This window comes from Planococcus citri, chromosome 3 (genome assembly GCF_950023065.1).
Source record: "Planococcus citri chromosome 3, ihPlaCitr1.1, whole genome shotgun sequence".
Taxonomy (NCBI): Eukaryota; Metazoa; Arthropoda; class Insecta; order Hemiptera; family Pseudococcidae; genus Planococcus; species Planococcus citri.
Genome location: NC_088679.1, coordinates 61963058 through 61983007, shown reverse-complemented (window position 1 = coordinate 61983007; position 19950 = coordinate 61963058). Strand labels below are relative to the sequence as shown.

Below are 19950 nucleotides of genomic sequence, written 5' to 3'. Positions count from 1 at the left end.
GTATTTTTAATTAGTACAGTGATGATTTCTTTCAAAATTGGTCATTTCTTACAATCTTTAAACATGTCTAAAATTTTAAGTAATTGAATTACAAAACTGATTTTTTGGAGGAATATCCCGATGTGCAAGCGTGTCCGTAAAAATCGGACACAACAGTATACAAATCCAGTAAAACGGACATTTTGTGTCTGTTTTCAGAACAATACCCATTATGTTGTGAAAAACAGACACAATGTGGCTGCGGAACGTTCACAATGTGACCGCCTGCTGATGGAATGGTTGCCTATACGAGTACCATGCTACATGGTACGAGTATAGTAATGTCAAATGTATAAGTTGCAGATTGTTTTCGTGTTACTATTAGTGAAGTGAAATAGCCGGGGGGGGGGGGAAGAAGATTCAAAGAGGGGAGTATAGGCCTACCAGCTAAACTTTGAATATTCAAAATTAGTCGGCAAAATAGTCAATTTGCCAACAAAATCATCAATGTACCCTAAAAATTTTTAGGTAGGTATGTTTTGTAGGCCTCGAGCTTTAGCCCTCGCGTTGCTTGAGCTAAATTGTTGTTTTCAATTTTTCAAATGGTGCTTGAAAGTTGAAAAGTATTTTACTTCATACTTTTTAAATTGTCCATGGTGAAACAATGGCTTTTCACATAAAAATAACAAATTTTCAAAAGCTTTTGCCCTCGCTTTGCTCGGATCAATTTCATTTTCTTCTTCACGCTTAAAATTTCAAGAAACCAAAATTTTAAAAATGTCAAGATCAGGAAAACTGAATTCTTACATTAAAATTGATGTTGTTCCAGTTACAAATTGAAGAAACTTACGAGTATAATTGAATTTGAAAAACGTGGAGATCAGAAAAATAGATGTTCTAAATTTAAATTGATGTTCATTTCCGTAATCACAAGAGAAATTACCAAAAATTTTGTTTTTTTTTGTGTCTAAAAACCTGGTCCCTTACACACCACTGCTGTTCAGCACACTATAATTTTAATTTTTGTCAGATCACCCATAATTTTATTTTTTTTATTTTTCCAAAAAATAGTTCATCCTCATAAACTCATCACACACTGCTCAAACACGCATCAATAAATTTGAAAAATTATTCGCTGCACATTCATATTTTGGGGGGAATAAATAAGTCAAAATTGATGAAAAAAAATTATCTCCTTTAATGAGGCTCGATTGGCATATATGCACAATTTGGTACCTATTTCTAAACCTTCACTAGTGGTGTACTCCTGTAAATGAAGTTATGAAACATCCCTTACGCGCGGGGTAGAGGAGACTAGCATCAACCAAACTATTTAAATAAGTAGGTATACATCCAAGAGAAAGTAGAGATGCAGAGCAGAGAAAACCGGTTCTGTCACTATACATTTCTGTGCAACTACCCTAAACAGTTTATAGTACAGGCCAGGTTTTGGGATGGAATTCACCTTATTGTTATTGTAGTCCCACACAAAAGAATATTTTCTTTTGTTAGGCTACATAATGAGAACTACTGTGGTGAAATATTTTGCCTACACGTATATGCATTAGGAGAAACACAAAAAACGGACACAATGTGTCTGAAAAAAACCGGTTTAAACAGACACAAGCAGTCACAAATCCGCAGACACAGCAGACACATTGTGTCGACGTTTTTGCACATCGGGATGTAATTGATGATAGTGAAGAGATTTTTGATGTTTTAAACAAATTTTGAAAATTTTTAAGGGGCAAAAAAGGGGGGTGGAGGGTCAATTTTCAAAAATTTTCAAATTCTTTTGTTTTATTCCGTAATGGATGGTAAATCAAAGCCACATTTCAAATTTCAGAAAATTTGGTTCGGCCAATCTTTCTATCTTCAAGTGAGTGTGTAAAATGAAGTTTACCAAAATAACTACAAAAATGGTATTTTTAACTTGCAATTATTCATCAGAGAAAAATGGTTCTTATGTATTCTAAAAGTTTTTTAAAAAATAAGAAAAACGGTGTTCTTACTTTTTAAAATAAATGTATAGTTTCTGAAAAAATTACATTGGCGTAATGCTTCAATAGTGTCCCAAATAATTTGAGAATATAACTCCGCGGTGTTGCCCTCGACCGAGGGAGGGCGGGGGGCAACACTACCGCGTCACCTGATGTACGCAAGTAGTCTATCTTGTGAATTGAAGTCCAGCCACGTGCTGCACAAAACTAGAAATTTACCAATTTTGAAAGATTCATCAAAAATTAAAGAAATGTTTGAATCATTCAAATAATGCCAAAAACCTATATAGTACTCGGAGTGGACGAACAAAAAATGTTATTATGACAAATTGCCTATTTTCGAAATTGAAGGGACAAACTTGATCCAAAATTTCCAAATTTGTTGTGCCCTAGATTTTGAAAATTTTGAATTTTCAAATTGTGTTTTTTGCACCTTCAATTTTGAAGATAGGCGATTTGTCACAACTTTTTTTGTACGTCCACTCAAATACTTTGAGTTACTAGAGTGTCCAGAATAATCCAAACATTTTTTCCATTTTTTGACAAATTGTTCAAAATTGGCGTAATTTCTTCAATTCACAGATGGTAAGAAAATCTTCAATAACCCATAGTGCTCAAATGGACCTACAAAAAAGTTATTATGACCAATTGCCTATCTTCAGTGTTGTCAGTTTAAAACAGACAGTGTTTAAAACAAAATTCTGTTTAAAATATTTTTTTTTGTTTTAAACAAGTTTTTTTTCAACTCCAATTTTTTTTTCAATTTCTCGTTGAAAAAGTAGTGAAATTGAAGGAACTGAATTTTTAGATTTTCATTCTTCTTCCTATACTTTTTTTCAAAGGCAAATTTTGTGTTTTGATTTCAATTTTTTAATATTTCTTGAGACTTATAGCTATTTTATGACGTCGCATCTTAAAAATTGATGACTGGATAACATATATTTGAAAAACAATCCAAAACAAACGAATTTGTGTTAAAAACGTGTTTAAAACACGATTAAAACACATGAGGATCCAGCAGTTTAAAGCATGGAAATTTTGGGTCAAGTTTGCCCCTTCAATTACGAAGGTAGGCAATTTGTCATAAAAACATTTTTTTTGTTCGTCCACTCGAGTACTATGGGTTTTGGGCATTATTTGAATGATTCAAACATTTCTTCAATTTTGATGTATGTATCTTTCAAAATTGATAAATTTCTAGTTTTACGCAGCACGTGGCTCCTTAAATTCACAAGATAGACTACTTGTGTAGATATAATGAATTTTGTTCGTCTCGCCGAGTACTATCACCACACGCCAGCTTTTCGATCGAAGTTGGAACACCCTGTATAGGTGTATACAATCCACTACTTAGTTGAAATCTTCGAGTATATTGAAAGCTTCTTCAGTTTTCTGGACAATACTACTCGAGTTGACATTTCTCATATGACTTAACGCTGAATCAAGTAAATAGTTGAGGGTTTTAAACTGAGTGCAACAATTTTGAATAAAGGCTGAATTACAGCTGTTGGGCGGAAAACATCGAAGATTTTCACATTCATATCGACCAGATGCCGAATTTCCACAATATTCCAGAAGAAATTGGTACTGTCTTCGTAGATGTAAACGGTCCCTATCATGATCCAAGATACTACGAAAGGTCGGTCGAGCAAATACGTGAAAATTATGTACCAATCCCTATATCAATGGCGAAAAACTGCAACATGAATCAGCCAATCACAGCTGTATTATGCGAGAGGAGTACTGGTTCAGGTTCAGGTTCAGGTTCAGGTTCAGACTCAACCTGTTAAGTAATTCATTCCCTTCGGCCAAGCGACTTCCATCTCTTTAAACCATGTGGGACCTGCCCCCTCCCCCCTCCCGAGAATTGTTGAAATTCACAAAAAATAGATAAAATACTCGTACTACTTACATTTATAAGAATCAGGTGGGGAATAATTTGTTTTTTTTTTTCAAATCAACATGATTCATACACTTGACATGAAAATCCACAAAATCACAAAAAAATCAAGTATGTAGTATTCACTGAAATTTTGCCAAAACGGCATAAAACGTCGTTAAAGTCGTTTAAAATGGCATACAAACCATTGAAAATCGACGAAATATCAATCACGTAATTTGCGCAAAAATCAGCCTTCGTATTCTCTTGCCACCACTTGAACCAAAAAGGTTACCTATTCGAATCTGAGCTGCGTAGGAGTGCACAGATCCACACGAAACCATCCATTTACCTTTCTAAGACCCAGCAAAGCTCCACCTTTCAATATGTAAAATTTCGAAAACAAATAAACCCAATACCTATCTATACAAGAAAACGAGAAAGAATAAAAAAATCCTCGCAATACCATTACTAATCACAGGCATTTTTGATATTTACAGAACACTGACAACTCGACGCGGATAACAAGATATGGTAAAAAATGGCGATGGCGTACCGGCAAAAAGCGAAGCATAGCGCAAAGGTAAACAAAATTTCGATCATTTCAACAATTTTTTACCCTCTTACCAGCACAAACAAAACCGTTCGTCGGCAAAGAGAGCATCACTCATATTTCTCGTTCGAGCAAACACCACCAACAGCAAAGCAACATGGAATCGACACGTAGAATCCTACGGTAGATTTTTCCGCTCACTCGGGTCGGGGTCGTCGTTGTCGCACCACCAGACATTTTTTTATAACTCAACCCACGTCAAGTTTTCATTTTTCACTGAACGTTTCATTTTACTAATACAACACGTATTCGTATACTATAGTCGCCTGTATTGTATACCCAAGTCAGATGGGAAAAAAGTACCCTGGTCGAGTAACCTAATACGCGTTTCGAGTATAGAAATAATGAATCAAAGGAACATGTCATCGGCAGCTTTTTTTTTTGCACAAAGATGCGTCGCTTCGCTCATGTGTACACGTTGGGTTACGCGATATAGAAACATTTTCGAGTGGATTGTTCTTTTTGTCACCAGATTACGTCAGCGTATTCGAATTATATATCTATGTAAGAAAAATAAATCTTTTAGAGTTCTTCAAGCTCTCGTGATAGAAAACCTTTAGATGTAAGTTTCAAAATCCTATATCTGTACTTTTTCCCTCTTTTTCTTTCTTTCTACATTCTTTATCTCGAAAAAGTAAATAAAATTCGCGGTAATACTTTGCTTCATAAGCGATGAAATTCGTCAATATAAAACCTTTACATTTTACAAGGTAGGTATTGATTTAATGCGCCAGGAAATGCTTTCGAATTGGATTTACCAACTTATATAACTCGTACACGCGTAAAAGAATATTAAACATATTCCTTGAAAGGATGTTCGCTATATTTTCAGCCGAACCAAGGTTCGCGTCTCGTTTCATTTTCCATACTTTAATAATAACAGCAACAACGAATGTGCTGAAGATGAAATCTACGATTCTATTTCTATATAGGTACCCTACCTTCCAGAGGCTGTATCATTACTGACTTGTGGAATGCTCGACCATCATACGTCGGAAATATTCGGTTATCGCGAGTCAGTTTTGACAGCGTGAATTTCAACTACCTACATAAGTATTTCAAATATCGACTCATCTGTACCTATAAGAGGAGTTAAAGTCATGCGTACTATGTTATTCGTATCAATTTTTTGACTGATGGCAAAGTTATATGAAAGATGCCATCGTATTCTTGAAAACCCCCACTTATATGAAATATCTACGTAGGTACCGTATGTGAACGCGAAGAATAAGATTGATGCTATTTCATTATACCTACAGGGTGTTCTTGTTAGAGGTGTTGAATAATTCGTATGCAAATAAAACAACTCTAGAGTAATGGAGGAATTCGCAATAATTCGAACGACTGTAGAATTCCGCAACAAATTCATATCTGGACGTGGACCATTCACAGACTTTGGAGAGTTGAGATGGACCGAATTAAATTAGATTAACCATACCTATTTTAAATGTAATTTATTTTTCCTATTTCAAATTCAATTCGATTCAATTTATTTTCAATTGATTCGATTCGTTCATGATTTTCAATTCTAATTCCATTCAACATAATTCAGTTTCAATCTAATTAATTTTATTTTAGATTCAATGCCATCCAATTTTCAGTTAATTTATGATGTAAATCGTCAATAGGGCTGGTGCATCATCATTCGTCACTCACCAAAATCCATGAATTGTTCAGGTCCAGTAATTAATTTTATTTTAAATTCAATGCTATCCAATTTTCAGTTAATTTATGATGTAAATCGTCAATAGGGCGGTGCATCATCATTCGTCACTCACCAAAATCCATGAATTGTCCAGGTCCAGGTATGAGTTTGTTGCGGAAATCTACAGTCGTTTAAATTTAAATTAAATCAGTTTTTTACGTTCATTTTTATTAAAAATTAAAAATAAATGAATCAAGATTGCAACTGAATTATGTTAAATTGAATTAGAATTAAAAATTATGAACAAATCGAATCATTAGAAAATAAATTAAATCGATTTAAATTGAAATACGTAAATTAAATTAGAGTAAAAATAGATTATTTTTTACGTTCATTTTTGTTTTCAACCTGAAAGTTACATACAAAGGTAGTGGTGACTGAAGGAGAGAAGAGTCAAGTTGAAAGATTTCTAGTGTGGAATTCTTCAAAGGCCCTAGGCAGGAGGTGAAACTTATGTGATCAAAAATCGAAAATAGTTTTCAATTTTATTCTGAGGAGGGTCATTCCACGTCAATTGCACCAAGAAGTGGTAGGGGGTTCGGCGATTTTTTTGAAATTTTTCCTGTGGAAAGACCTTCCGAAGGGATGACCAATGGCGCAAATCGCAGCCCTCTGGCCCATTTTTAAAGGCAGCCAGGGGGGTGTCAAAGTTTTCAGTGAACCTAACATATCATCCATTTCAGTAGTAATAATAGAACATTTTCCCATAGTTAGGGACTTTGAAAGGCTTTTTGGAGATATCATAAAAATCAGTGTTGCCACCTTTTTTCGTACAAAAAATTGGCTCAAAATGTTTCGAAACGTAGTTTTCATATCGTTCCGACTCTCAAAAATTCTGAAAAACATATATTACGGATAACTTTTCATGCTGCACAACATATTAAAAAATTAGGATGGTAACATGCTGCAAAGTTGATTTTAAAAAATTAAAAGTTTGCGAAAAAATGTGATTTTTTGATTCAAAACATGAAAAAAAGTTTTGATTGGTGAAGTTGACCCCTTTGACATCTATTTTTACGTATCTGTTGAAAAAGTTGAAAAAACCCTTTCACGCGATGAAATGAACTCCTTACAAAAAAATCAAAACTCGAAAAAATTCAATTTTCAATTTCAAACATCAAAATAAGTTTTAATTTATTCAGTTGTCTTATTTTGACCTCTTTCTGACGTATTTTCATGAAAAAGTTGATGAAAATTACACTCACAAAAAAAAAATGAATAAAAATTCGTTCATTTTTTGAATTTACTCAGAATTTTGATTTTTTTTTTGTGATGAGTTCATTTCATCGAGTGAAAGAGGTTTTTCAACTTTTTCAACAGATACGTAAAAATAGATGTCAAAGGGGTCAACTTCATCATTCAAAAGTTTTTTTCATGTTTTAAATAAAAAAATTGAATTTTTTCGCAAAGTTTAAATTTTTAAAAATCATTTTTGCAACATGTTACCATCCCAATTTTTTAATATGTTGTGCAGCATGAAAAGTTGTCCATAATATATTTTTTTCAGAATTTTTGAGAGTCGGAACGATATGAAAACTACATTTCGAAACTTTTTGAGCTAATTGTTTGAACGGAAAAAAGTGGCAACACTGATTTTTATGATAACAGATATCTCCTAAAATATCTCCAAAAAGCCTTTCAAACCCCCTAATTATTGGAAAATGTTCCATTTTGGTAGGTACCGCGGTTATCGAGTAATCCACTGCTGAAATGGAGCGACACCCCCTGGCTGCCTTTAAAAATGGGCCAGAGGGCTGCGATTCGGTAGGTCTTTCCACAGGAAAAATTTCAAAAAAATGAATCGAAATTTTGGAGGGGAAAAGTGGGGGGAAGGGTGAGAGATGTCATATTGGCCTGGAGAAAATTTCAAGGACTTTCGAGCAAAATCTCGGAAGTCGTTCAACCTTTGGGAATAGTAGCAACCGCCACTACCCCACCTCCACCCAAGTGAAGAATAAACAACTGGCGCGCGGTTATTTATTTATTTCGCTATTGACTATCAATTTTCTCAATTATGTAAGTGAATTTAAACTTTATTTTTTCGTTTAAAATTTTTTCACGCGTTTTTATCGTTCGTAAAATTAAACGTAAATATGAATCCGGAAAATTTTTCATTCACTCCGATTACCAACTCGAACGCAACTCCTAGTGTAAATCTAGAGAACCTACCGGACGAACATGGGAATTTTCAAGATTAGGAGAGGTAACGTGGTCCACGTGTACGGTTCAGGACAATATGATGTCTCTTGTGTTCTTCCGAGCTTTCTCCCATGCGAATTATTCGTATGGATTAAAGTTCAGGGGGGCATATGAGAGATGTCATATTGGCCTGGACTGTATATGTGACATTATACAAATCATTGGCTAGTACACTTGTCTTGTTTACAAAGCTGAGCTCATCATTATGTCTTTCAAGCCGGCACCATTAACATAATCGCGTTAATATTGAATCAATTCTAATTTCTACAGTTAATACATTTAGGGTCGACATGATTTTATTTTATAATAATTGTTTGTTTTGTTTTATTTAATAAGTGAAACCTTTTCTCGCATTTGCGATTAATAAATAATATTTCGACTCTATATTTACCGGATTCGTTTATTACAATCAGTGACTTATTATTCTCGTGTAGGCCTACTTGATTTTGAGCTGATTACATGATATACAAGTGAATACTTGATAGTGTGGAATTATATTCTATTCATCAGGGAAAACGTATCATCACGTATACATCAGGTATATTCTCAGAATAAACTTATCAAGGGGCTGTTGATTTTTTTGGGAAAAGCCCTTATGCATATGTACACTTTGGTTCAAGTTTGAAAAAAATCGACCCAGTCAATCCTGAGAAAAAAATTGAAAACGATTTTCGATTTTTGAGGAATTACTCAAGAACCACTCAGAGTTGAAGTCTGGTACACACGTTCCAATATATTTGACAAACTCTCGATTTGTCAAATCAAATTGAATTTAATCAAACATATTTGGTTGTGTGGACGCTCTGATGATGTCTTTCTCAAATTTTGAACGTTTTGTTGATCGGAGACACCATAGACACCAACTCTGAGAATAATTCTGAAAATAAAAATAATTTCTATTTTCAGAATTGGTGTCATCGATCAACAAAACGTTGAAAATTTGAAAAAAAAAACTTGGATTATCAGAGCGTTTACATGATCTAATTATTTGACTTTCCATGCAACCAAATATATTTTGATAAATTTTATCAATTTGACCAATCTGGTTTGTCAAATATATTGGATCGTGTGTACCAGGCTTGAGGTCCAAGACTTGGGGAAAATACTCATCTTGGGGGAACCTATACATCACATAAGTTTCACCTCCGAAGGTGACAGGGGCCGCTCGACCACACTTATCTGCCTAGGGCCTTTTATTAGAGAAATAGTTGGCTATGTTGATAGTTGAAGTTGTTGACGCGCATATCTTACAATCTTACGATAATAAACATTCATTCTATGACTGTCCACAATTGAGTAAACTTCTTTTCTTGTAATATAAATGTTGATGTGGTAGCAGAGAATTTTTAAAGACATTTATTTAAAATAAAAATGGCTCGAACGAGAACAGGCGATGCGGCAACGGCGGCTGCTGGTACTGCTGGTACTGCTGGTAATTCGGAGGTTATGCAACAGGAGATTTTAAGTCTCAGGCAGATTGTCCAACAATTGCAATCGCGACTCCTCGAAAATGCAGCAACTACAAATCGTATTAATAACCCTCCGACAATTTTAACAAGTAACATTAGTTATAGTTTATGGCGTAATATCGTAGTTAACGAACTGAAAGCGGCTGGTCTGTATATATTAGAGAAATAGTTGGCTATGTTGATAGTTGAAGTTGTTGACGCGCATATCTTACAATCTTACGATAATAAACATTCATTCTATGACTGTCCACAATTGAGTAAACTTCTTTTCTTGTAATATAAATGTTGATGCCTTTCATTGGTACTATCTTTTCAAACCTCACCGGAGCATGTCTGTCTTGTGCCTGATCATATCCCTGCGTTACTCGCACCATAGAACAAAAGCTCCGGGATTGACGACAGAAATGTCACTGTGGACAATACCGATACGGCATCGGATCAGTCGTTCGTAGATGCACCGGAATCTCCACAAAACCATCCTCGTCCAACTGCTAGCAATCTGTTCTACAGTAGCAAGGACAATACGCTACGATGGAACATTCGCCCATTTCCTGCAGACCAGGATACCAAAGAAAATTGCAACTCACAAACTCTTGCACGTGAACTTGTATATCATTACGCTAGAAGTCGATTGGCGGTTCAACAAACGCCTCCTGATGTTAAAGATGTAAGAATCAATTCCCGAAGAGGCAGGAAGACCCCGAAGAAGCTTGGCCAGCTCGAAGTCCTGATATGATGCCAATGGACTTCAGTGTTTGAAGCTATCTATTTGAAATCTGTTCCATGCTGCTTGTGACGCTCTCCGAGCAGACGAAGAATGTTATTTGATGTGATGACCATTTGGAGTGGATTCTTCTTGAGTTAACTCTTTGTAAGTTGCTCATACATTCAAACCTTCCCAACATGAAAATGAACTTATCTTTCAGCAGTTCTTGGTTGTCTACAGAATAATAGTTATCCGCTATGGCATTAAAAATTTGTGAAAATACTTCATTGATCGGCATAACGTCTTCATGACGAGATTTTCACGAATTTCTCGAATTACGAATGAAGCAATAGGACCCGCCGAACTATGTTTCAACAACGATGGGGGCCATTTTGAAAGTTATTTATGAATGTTATCATCTTGAAACTTTCAAAAATAAAAGTTTGATTTCTAATAGGTGTGTCTTTTTGATATAAAACAGATGAAATGAAATTTTCAATGATGACGAAATGCCTAATTTGGAAATTGAAGGGGCTACGACCACATTTTCAATTTTAAAAAAATCAGGAGGAAAATCAATAGCGGAAATGGATTCTACATTCAAAATTGATCAAATTTTGTTCTCTTCAATTTTTGGCTCAGATCAAAATTGGAGGAGCTACGCGACATTCAAAGTATGAGAAATTTCAAAAGTTGCTCAACGTTTTAGAATAATTTATTGTACTTTAAAATTTGTCGCATAGATCCTTCAATGTTGACTTACGGAAAAAATCGCAGAGAACAAAATTTGATCAATTTCGAATGTGGAATCCATTTTTGCTATTGATTTTTTCTTCGAATTTTTTTTAAAATTCTAAATGTGGTCATAACTCCTTCAATTTTCAAGTTGACCAAACATTTGTACGGACAAAATTTGCTCAGTTTTCAAATACCAGTTCCTACCATAAAAATTTTCATATTAGGTATCTGTTTTTCCCTGGACACCGGTAGAAAAATTATACAAACGTAATGACGCCCCTGAAGAAGAGGATGGTCAGGAAACCGATAATGCATACACAATTCGAAACATCTCTGGGAGGATGAACCTTTCGACTGGCAGTCTGGCACTTCCGAAGCCGTGCACTCGCCGCTGTAAGCAAGACGGAGCTGAATTCACATTATGCAGCAAAGTGCATCAGCGTTTTACGGTGATTGCAACAAGCTCTTCGGAGAATAGTCAAGTGTTGAAGAAGAAACACTTCAACTGGCCAACGAGGGTCTATACTTCGGGAATGGGATGATGAAAGTAGAAGATTTCTGGTCAGACTACAGTCAGAAGAAATGCAAGTGATTGCTCAAACAAAATTTTTATTCATTTTTTTTATTTTTCATTCAAATCAGAAACGATGACTTTTTTGGAAACGAATTATCATTTTGGAATTTCACAAAATTCCAAAAAAAAAATCCTCGAGAAAGTCATAATTTGTGGTCTGATCAACGAAGCAAAAAGCCAGCAATTTCTACGAGACATTTTCAACAATTTTTATAATAATTATTAAAAAATTCATTTTTGCCATTTTTTAAGCTATAGCAGGAGGTATCGCTCGACAAGCACCAGCGATTTGTTACATGTATTACCCCAGAACCAATTGTCCCTCTGACAATTAAATGCCAGTTAGCCAATCAGGTGTGAATTTTAAAATAAAAGAACTATTGAAAGAAAAAGTTATGTATGTAAGAATGTAAGTACCAGAAAAACATCGTTGGTTAGGTCGTATTCATAAAAGTTTCAACAAGAGCAATTTGGCCAACCATAATTGTTCGTCGAACACAGAACGAAATGGTCGTTCAATTGTTCGAGCTGCCCGAAAGTTGGACAATACCAGATGATACTGAATTTATCGATACTTATAGTGCGGTTCGAAAATGAGAAAATCGGACCACAGAAAAGTCACATCATGGAGAACACATTGAAATGGAAAAAAAGATCATTCTGATCGCACAATGTCTCCCAATCGCGCATGAGTTTTCAATTTTTCAAAAATGGCGAGAACAAATTTTTCAAAGATTGTAAAAATTGCAAAAAAATTATTCTGACAAAATTTCATTTTTTTTTCTTTTACATTTAAACCAGAAATTATGACCATTTCAAAAACGAAACATTATTTAGGAATTTCACAAAAATTTCAAAAAAAAAATGATTTCCCTTCAAGAAAGTAATAATTTTTGGACTGATCAATAAAGTAAAAAGCTCACAATTTTATCTGAGCCGTTTTCAAGAATTTTCATCAATTTAAAAAAATTCATTTCTGCCATTTTTAAGCTGTAGCAGGAGGCATCGCTCTGCAAGCACCAGCGACTTCTTACCTATCGACGCAGAACCAGTGGTTCCTCTGCCCATTTAACGTCAGTTAGCCATTTGTCGAGCTCCTGTTGAGATTAATGAGAAGAAAAACTCACATTCGTGAGGATCATAATATTCAAAATTAAGCCGAATTCTCTGTTTCCAGAGTTTGTTGAACTTCAAGTTCAAAATATTTACATCGTGAATTTTACCGGTTCACGTTAAAATAAAATTCTTCAATTTTTTTTGTTATTCGTTTTGTCGATTAATTCGACTGTATTAGATGAATTTCGGGTCATTCCACCTCGACTCAACCTACGTTTTTGAGTCATATCCTTCGATTTTGCTCAATTTTTTTTTACAAAATCTACCCACTCAATAGGTAAGTAAGAACCTAAGAAACCCGCAATCAGTTTGGTCCCAGCCCCCTCAGGGGGTGGGTGGGTGTCGCGAATTGCGATTAATTTAATTTAATTTAATTTAAATAAAAATAAAATATTTCGAATATTGAATATATTTGGCTGTATTTTGTAGGTAAGTTTAAATGTTTTGTTTATAGTTATTGTTTGGCCACTTCAAACTTTTATCATTTAAATTGCTAAAATTATTGTTTACATTCCACTGTGAATATTGAACTGAGAAACATCTCAAATTATAATCTATTGAAGTAATAATGAATATTATTTCAGATTTAATCTTATTACAATTTTTCTTAGTGGGGAAGGGGCTTCCATTAGTTTCACATTGTCTCGAGGTACTCAACTTCAGCAGCGCATTCCTCCAAAGCTATGATACTTCCATCTAAACCGATTTCACAGTTAGAAAGGGCATTACAGTTAGAAAGGGCATTGCATTTTGAACTTTTCAAGCATTTTGAAATTTTCAAAAGTTCAAAGCTGAACTTTCAAATTTCAAATTCAAATTTTACAATGGTGCTGTAAATGGGAGCTACCATTTAAAATTATTAAAAAAATTCCAAAGATGTACATTTCGATGCTTTTTCGAAATATTCAATTTTTGAGATGGGGCCTTTCAATGGAGGGGAGCACCCCCTCCCCCAAATTTAGGTGAAATTTTCAAAAAAAAACTTAGGGCATGTGATATATCGAATTGTATGTTTTTGATGAGGCTGGACACGAATATGATGTCAGATTTTCAATTGGACCCATCCACGACCCCCCCACCTCCATAAGGGGGGTAACCTGAAAAAAAAGTAGTTTCATACGGGTGACACATTGTTTCATGTGTCACCCGAACGGAAAAAATTAAAATTTCACTAAATTGACCTATAAAGCTGAATTTAGCACAACAAACAAATTGATCGTAAACTGTTTGAAAACGTATTGTTTTTTGAATATACGTTAAGTTATTTGCCTATGGAAAGTTTCTTGGAAAGTCTCTATAAGAATATTAAATCTTATGAATTGTACTTTGACTGCAGTTTTTCGTTTATAAAAATAGAAAACCGTTAGTGTTACATTTTTTAACCATTTTTATTTCCAGAAAGATGCGAACAGTGGAATTTGATAACATGGGTCATGGAATTGAGATAAATTTCGAAGCTCCAAAAGAGACAATTTATATTTCAAATCAAAATACCAACTTGATAATTTATGTATTCCTGTACAATCTCGACGCATTTTAAAATTCTATTTCCTAATCGGTTTTCAGGTGATAAATTTCCGGTAAATTTATATTTACTTTTTTTAAAAAAATCGAATCAACTTTTTTCGAGCAGAAATTCCATTTGAATTAAAATTAAAATGTATGGTAAGTAGGTACATATGCGGTATACCCATTCGACGAAATTTAAGTTTCAATTGAAGTTAATGTAATGTCATCTCTTTGAAAGCTTACCTATTTTATACTCCACAGAGGCACCTTCGGAGCTAAATAATAATTCCCTTAAAATTGCAAGAAATGCTCTAAAACGGAACAATATTCTCTAACGATATGAGTATTTTTTCAGGGGGAAAATCATCTACGATTTTAATGATACGAGTTATGATTTTTTCATTGAAAATCAGTTGAATTTGAAATTTTAGAACATTATTTTTCCTGTAAATTCGATCCTAATGGTCGGTGGTTCGATGCCACGGTGCCTACTAAATACATATAGCTGGTTACCTTGGAATGAAAATTCTATTACTGTACTTCAATTTTTTCGTTCATCATTGTATTGAATTTTCGTTTTAATAGTTTGCAAAAGGTACAATCTTCAAAGTACATTTGTACAAAATTCCAGCGTGATTCGTGCCCTATTTAAAGCTGTAGCTTTGTTTAAAGAAACGTTTTCGATATCGCTAAACACGAATATAGCCTTGGTTTTTCAAATTGACCCCACCCATGGCTCCAAAAACCTTCCCCAATGAGTAAAAGTCCAAAAAAATTGTTGGGAGTCGTGGATGGGGTCAAATCAAAAATCTGATGTCATATTCGTGTTCACTGTTCAGCGTCACCAAAAACATGCTATTCCATGTGTCGAACGAACAAAACACTTTTTGAACTTTTACCCCTTTTGGGGAGGTACTAGGGACCGTGGATGGGGTCCAATCAAAAATCTGACGTCGTATTCGTGTTCAGCGTCACTAAAAACATACAATTCAATGTATCACATGTCCCAGCTGTTTTTTTTGTTGAAAATTTTGCCCAAATTTAGGGGAGGGGGTGCTCTCCCTCCATTAAAAGATCCCATCTCGAAAATTGAATATTTCGAAAAAACATCAAAAGTTACATCTATGGGAATTTTTTCAGAATTTTAAATGGTAGTTTCCACTTACAGCGCTATTTAAAATTTGAACCTTCAATTTGAAAGTTCAACTTTCAACTTTTAAAAATTTCAAAAAGCTTAAAAAGTTCAGAATGCAATGCTTTTTCGAACTGTGAAATCAGCTTTGATCAAAGTACATATCATAGCTTTGGAGGAATGCGATGCTGGAGTTTAGTACCTCGAGACAATGTGAAAATAATAAGAGCCCTCCCCCACCCCCCTGAAAGAGCCGGACCCAAACTGATTCCGGGTTTCTTACTTATTGAGTCGGTAGATATTGTAAAAAAAAATTGAGCGAAATCGAAAGCATGACTCTCAAAATCGTATTTTTTTGGTCGAGTTGACAATGAATGACCCTTTCCTGACATGGTAGCAGAGCTCAGGCTTTAATTTTTTTTACGTATTTTCGAGAGCCAATATGCTGTCAAGAATTTCGAGAATTATCGGAGATTCGCGAAAGGTTTTTGGGTTTCCACTAATGCAACGAATTTTTCGTTGTTGGAGAAGCGATAGCATTTTATTAAATTATTATTGAAAAATGACTCGAACAAGAACTGGCGATGCGGCTTCAACGGCGAGTGCTGGAAATTCCGAGGCATTACAGCAGGAAATTTCGAGTCTTCGACAAATCATTCAGCAACTGCAGTCGCGTCTTGAAAATACGAGTACGTCAACAACGAATCGTATTTCGGTACCTGTTCTAACGATGGTGTAAATGTTTGTGACGACAAGTCCGAATGGTTCTTCTGGTATTTTTATGCGAAAGTAACGACAATTAGGTGCTCAGTAGAACCTTACAAGCGGTCTTGGATATTGATAAAAATAGCCAATAGGTCGACAAAGTCGATACAGATTCTCAAATTTTTTCTCAAAGTAGGTTAGGTCAAGGCTAAAGTGAGAATATCATCAATTTCAACAAAAATACCCTCTCTTCGAAGGCACACGTTTCCCTTTCGGGAGTACCATGAAACTAAACTTCTATCTGGATAACTTTCAACTCACAATAGGTAAAGATTTCCGCTAAATTAGGTCGAAATCCTGCGAATTTTTTTTCTTAGCACATACGAGTATCAAGTAGTCCTCTCCTCCTCTTGCAAAAAAATCCAAATCGATGAAAAATAAAAATAAAAACACACCAGAACACGATATCATGAAAGAGGTAACATCTTCAAAGAATGCACTTCATTGTTGATGGTGTTGTTCATTTCTCAATAAAACGAAAAGCGAAGAATAATCGAGTGTTTATTCTCCAGAGAGAGACTCAAAGAGAAGAAATAATTCCATCACAAATGAAACACAACTCGAAATATAATTGCGATCGGGAAAAATACTCGGGAGAAATAATCGAAAACGGTAGCAAAAAAAAAAAAAAACGTGGGTGAACTTTGTTTAAATTCGTGTTAGCGACGACGAGTAGGTACGATAAAATAAAAGAATTTTCAAGTTCACCGTGCAGAATAATAGGTAAACAATATCACACAACTTATCCTATTTGCATTTCCATCAAACCTACTATAGTAGTATAGTTCGTCTCGCTTGCTCGATGTATAATCCCAACATATTATGAACTTTAAACAACATCTTTTTTCCTACTCGAGAGTCGTCGGCACAGGTTGAACTTTAAAAAACGTTAAGGATTCTGGAAAAATTACGTAATCAATTCGAAAGCACGTACGGTATATTCTTTCGGAGAAGAAAACTCCCATCATAATTATTTTTCTTTGTTAAAAAAAAGGAAAGTCGTTTAAAATTACGCCAATTACTTCGACGTCACGAAGTACCTTAAATTCATTTTATATAGACGAACGTCTTAATTTTTCACTCAACGAGGTACGAAGCGGAGCAAAAAAATGATAAAATAACTAGCAAAGTTATAATTTGCAGCATAAAAACATATAAGAAAGGTTACCAACACTCGTAAAAAAAAACTTCTTAATCAGCAAGAAAATTAACTTTTACTGATTACTTTAACGTTTTTATATCGATAATTTCTTTTCTTTTTTTTTCTTTTTACAACGAGTCGAGTACGTATTATTACGTGCAATTTTTTCATCATCTCTCTCGCTTTCCACCTTGAATTTTTTATTATTCGAGAAAACTTGAAAAAATTCTTTTGTGAAAAGAATTGATTTTTTTCTCGCTAAATATCGTTTTATTATTTTATTCGCATCTTGAAGAAGCAGATTATAAAATAATCCTGTACAACGCGTGGAATATTCTCTATTATAAAGGAAACTACGGAGTAGGGAGGTGGAAGGTGGTGGGGGAAACATCGACGGTATAACCAACAACGCGACAGTCGTGTTTAGACGTTCGTCGAGGTATAACGTACGCGCCAATGCATTCTGTAAAATGTTCTTATAGTATAGAGGTATATAAAACCCCTTCTTTAAAAAATAATACGACGACGAGTTCGTCATTAATTCATTCGATTCGCAATCATCCGTGGTTGATAATTTAAACAGATTTTGTCGAGTTATAAAAACACTTTTCAATTTCCCACGCTCCGCTCGCTTGAGCTCGATGCGATGTAACGGTTTCTCGAAATTACACCATCGTTTCGAAAAATAATTCATTAGCGAGCGGTCGGAGTTGGAAATTATTTTTACATCGTTGTTGGGGGCCTCGATGATAAGATTTTCTCATTTCTGTATATACGAATAAAAAGATGACAAGAGTACTTTGAACTTCGAAGCGAAAGGGTTTCCATCTTTATTAGTTTTGAGCGCTTTATCGAGAACCACGAGTTTAAAAATTTGCCATCGGAAACCATCTCTTGGTAAAATGTACTTGTACTGTATTTTCGTTTTCGCGCATCTCGTCGTCTAAAACGACGTTGAAGTCGAATTCCAGTAAACGAATTAAATTTTAATAACGTAAACAATGTCTGACACGTGAAGAGCGAGCGTTTCATTACGCTGACGGCTTCATATCGACGAGCTTTTTCTTCATTTTAAATACATACGAGATGAATAGTTAATGGTAAGATAAACATCAACAAGCAAATGTAGGTATATAGGAGGTTCGGTGTGTTCGAATTTTATTCTTTTCGATAACATTTCGCTGTCAAAATACCTAGTCCCTTATATTTCGTATTTTAGTACATGAAATTTTCAATCGGTTAAAAATAACGACGATAGTTTTCTTTCTCGGTATTGGGAAACTCTATTCTAATGTAGGTAGGTATTTCATACTTTTAAATAACCGATCTGTTGGATTTGAGGACGAGCGAAAAATTCCTGGGATGGATAATAATTTCTAGTTTTTAATAAGTAGCATCAAAGTACTTACATACATAACCCTACATTTATGTTGAGGATGCATTTTCTTTTTAAAAAAGTCAAGAGGTCAAAATCATTCATCTTCCTCGTCTCAAAAATTGAACATTTCAACCTAAATTTTGTTTGGCTTGAAAAAATCTTGATCAACCCCCCCCCCCCCATTTCGATATTTTTCAAAGAATTAATCAAATAAAAAATTTTAATTTTTCACCAACTTTGCCAGATGTTGTCAGAAACTTACTCAGAATGTCAAATTCTGAACCATTATTTAAATTTCAGGTGGTCGTAATAACAGAGGAAATTAGATAGTTCTGGAAGAACCAAATCCGCTAAAATTCGAAATAAATGTATTACTTAGATTACTCGTCGGTCGTTTTGAGTATATAATAAAAATATGTATTTTCTATTATCTAATATTAATAATATTTGTTTAAAATAAACTGTGTTTTCTCTCGTGTTGAATTCACTGTTAATTTATCGATATATTGTGTGTAAAAGAGATTCGATTATCGAAATCGAAATTGAAATTATAAACTCGTATATGAATTTTTGTTAGGTCTCGTAGGGAAAATTTCTCTTCCAAAATCATCAACAAATCTAGAAATGAGCCTTTTGGGGCAACTTCAAAGAGAAAAGGTAGTTTTGAGAAATTTGTATTGCAAAAATTGACGATTTCGGATTTTTAAAAATGATTTGAGACTTTCCAAATTTGTCAAAAAGGACACTAACTTTTCATTTCGTCTCTTCGGATTCGCCTACTACCTGCCCTAATAATGAATTCGAAAGGTTGAATTATGACAGGATTAAATTCTCAACTGTCGAAGTTGATAATAATACCTACTGAAGCGATTTGAAAATTGCTGAAGCAAAGTTAGCTTTCGCCAGAGACTCCAGATGGACTCAAAAATGGTAGCAATCGATTCAGGCGGTCGACTTTAATAGATTTGTAAACCGAGTATCGGATTGTTATCTCTTTATTTTTATTCTTTTTTAACTGGTTACACTTCTTTTTCAGCTTTACTGTTA

General features: G+C 34.5%; 1 protein-coding gene across 3 annotated transcripts in view; it reads left to right on the top strand.

The window, feature by feature from the left end:
- The window catches only part of LOC135841788 (uncharacterized), a 282222-nt gene that overhangs the window by 45586 nt on the left and 216686 nt on the right, over positions 1-19950 (top strand). For all 3 annotated transcript variants that reach the window (XM_065358977.1, XM_065358975.1, XM_065358976.1), the window contains exon 2: positions 4359-4441. The gene's annotated coding sequence lies outside the window, so the exon portion shown is untranslated. The remainder of the gene's footprint in view (positions 1-4358; positions 4442-19950) is intronic.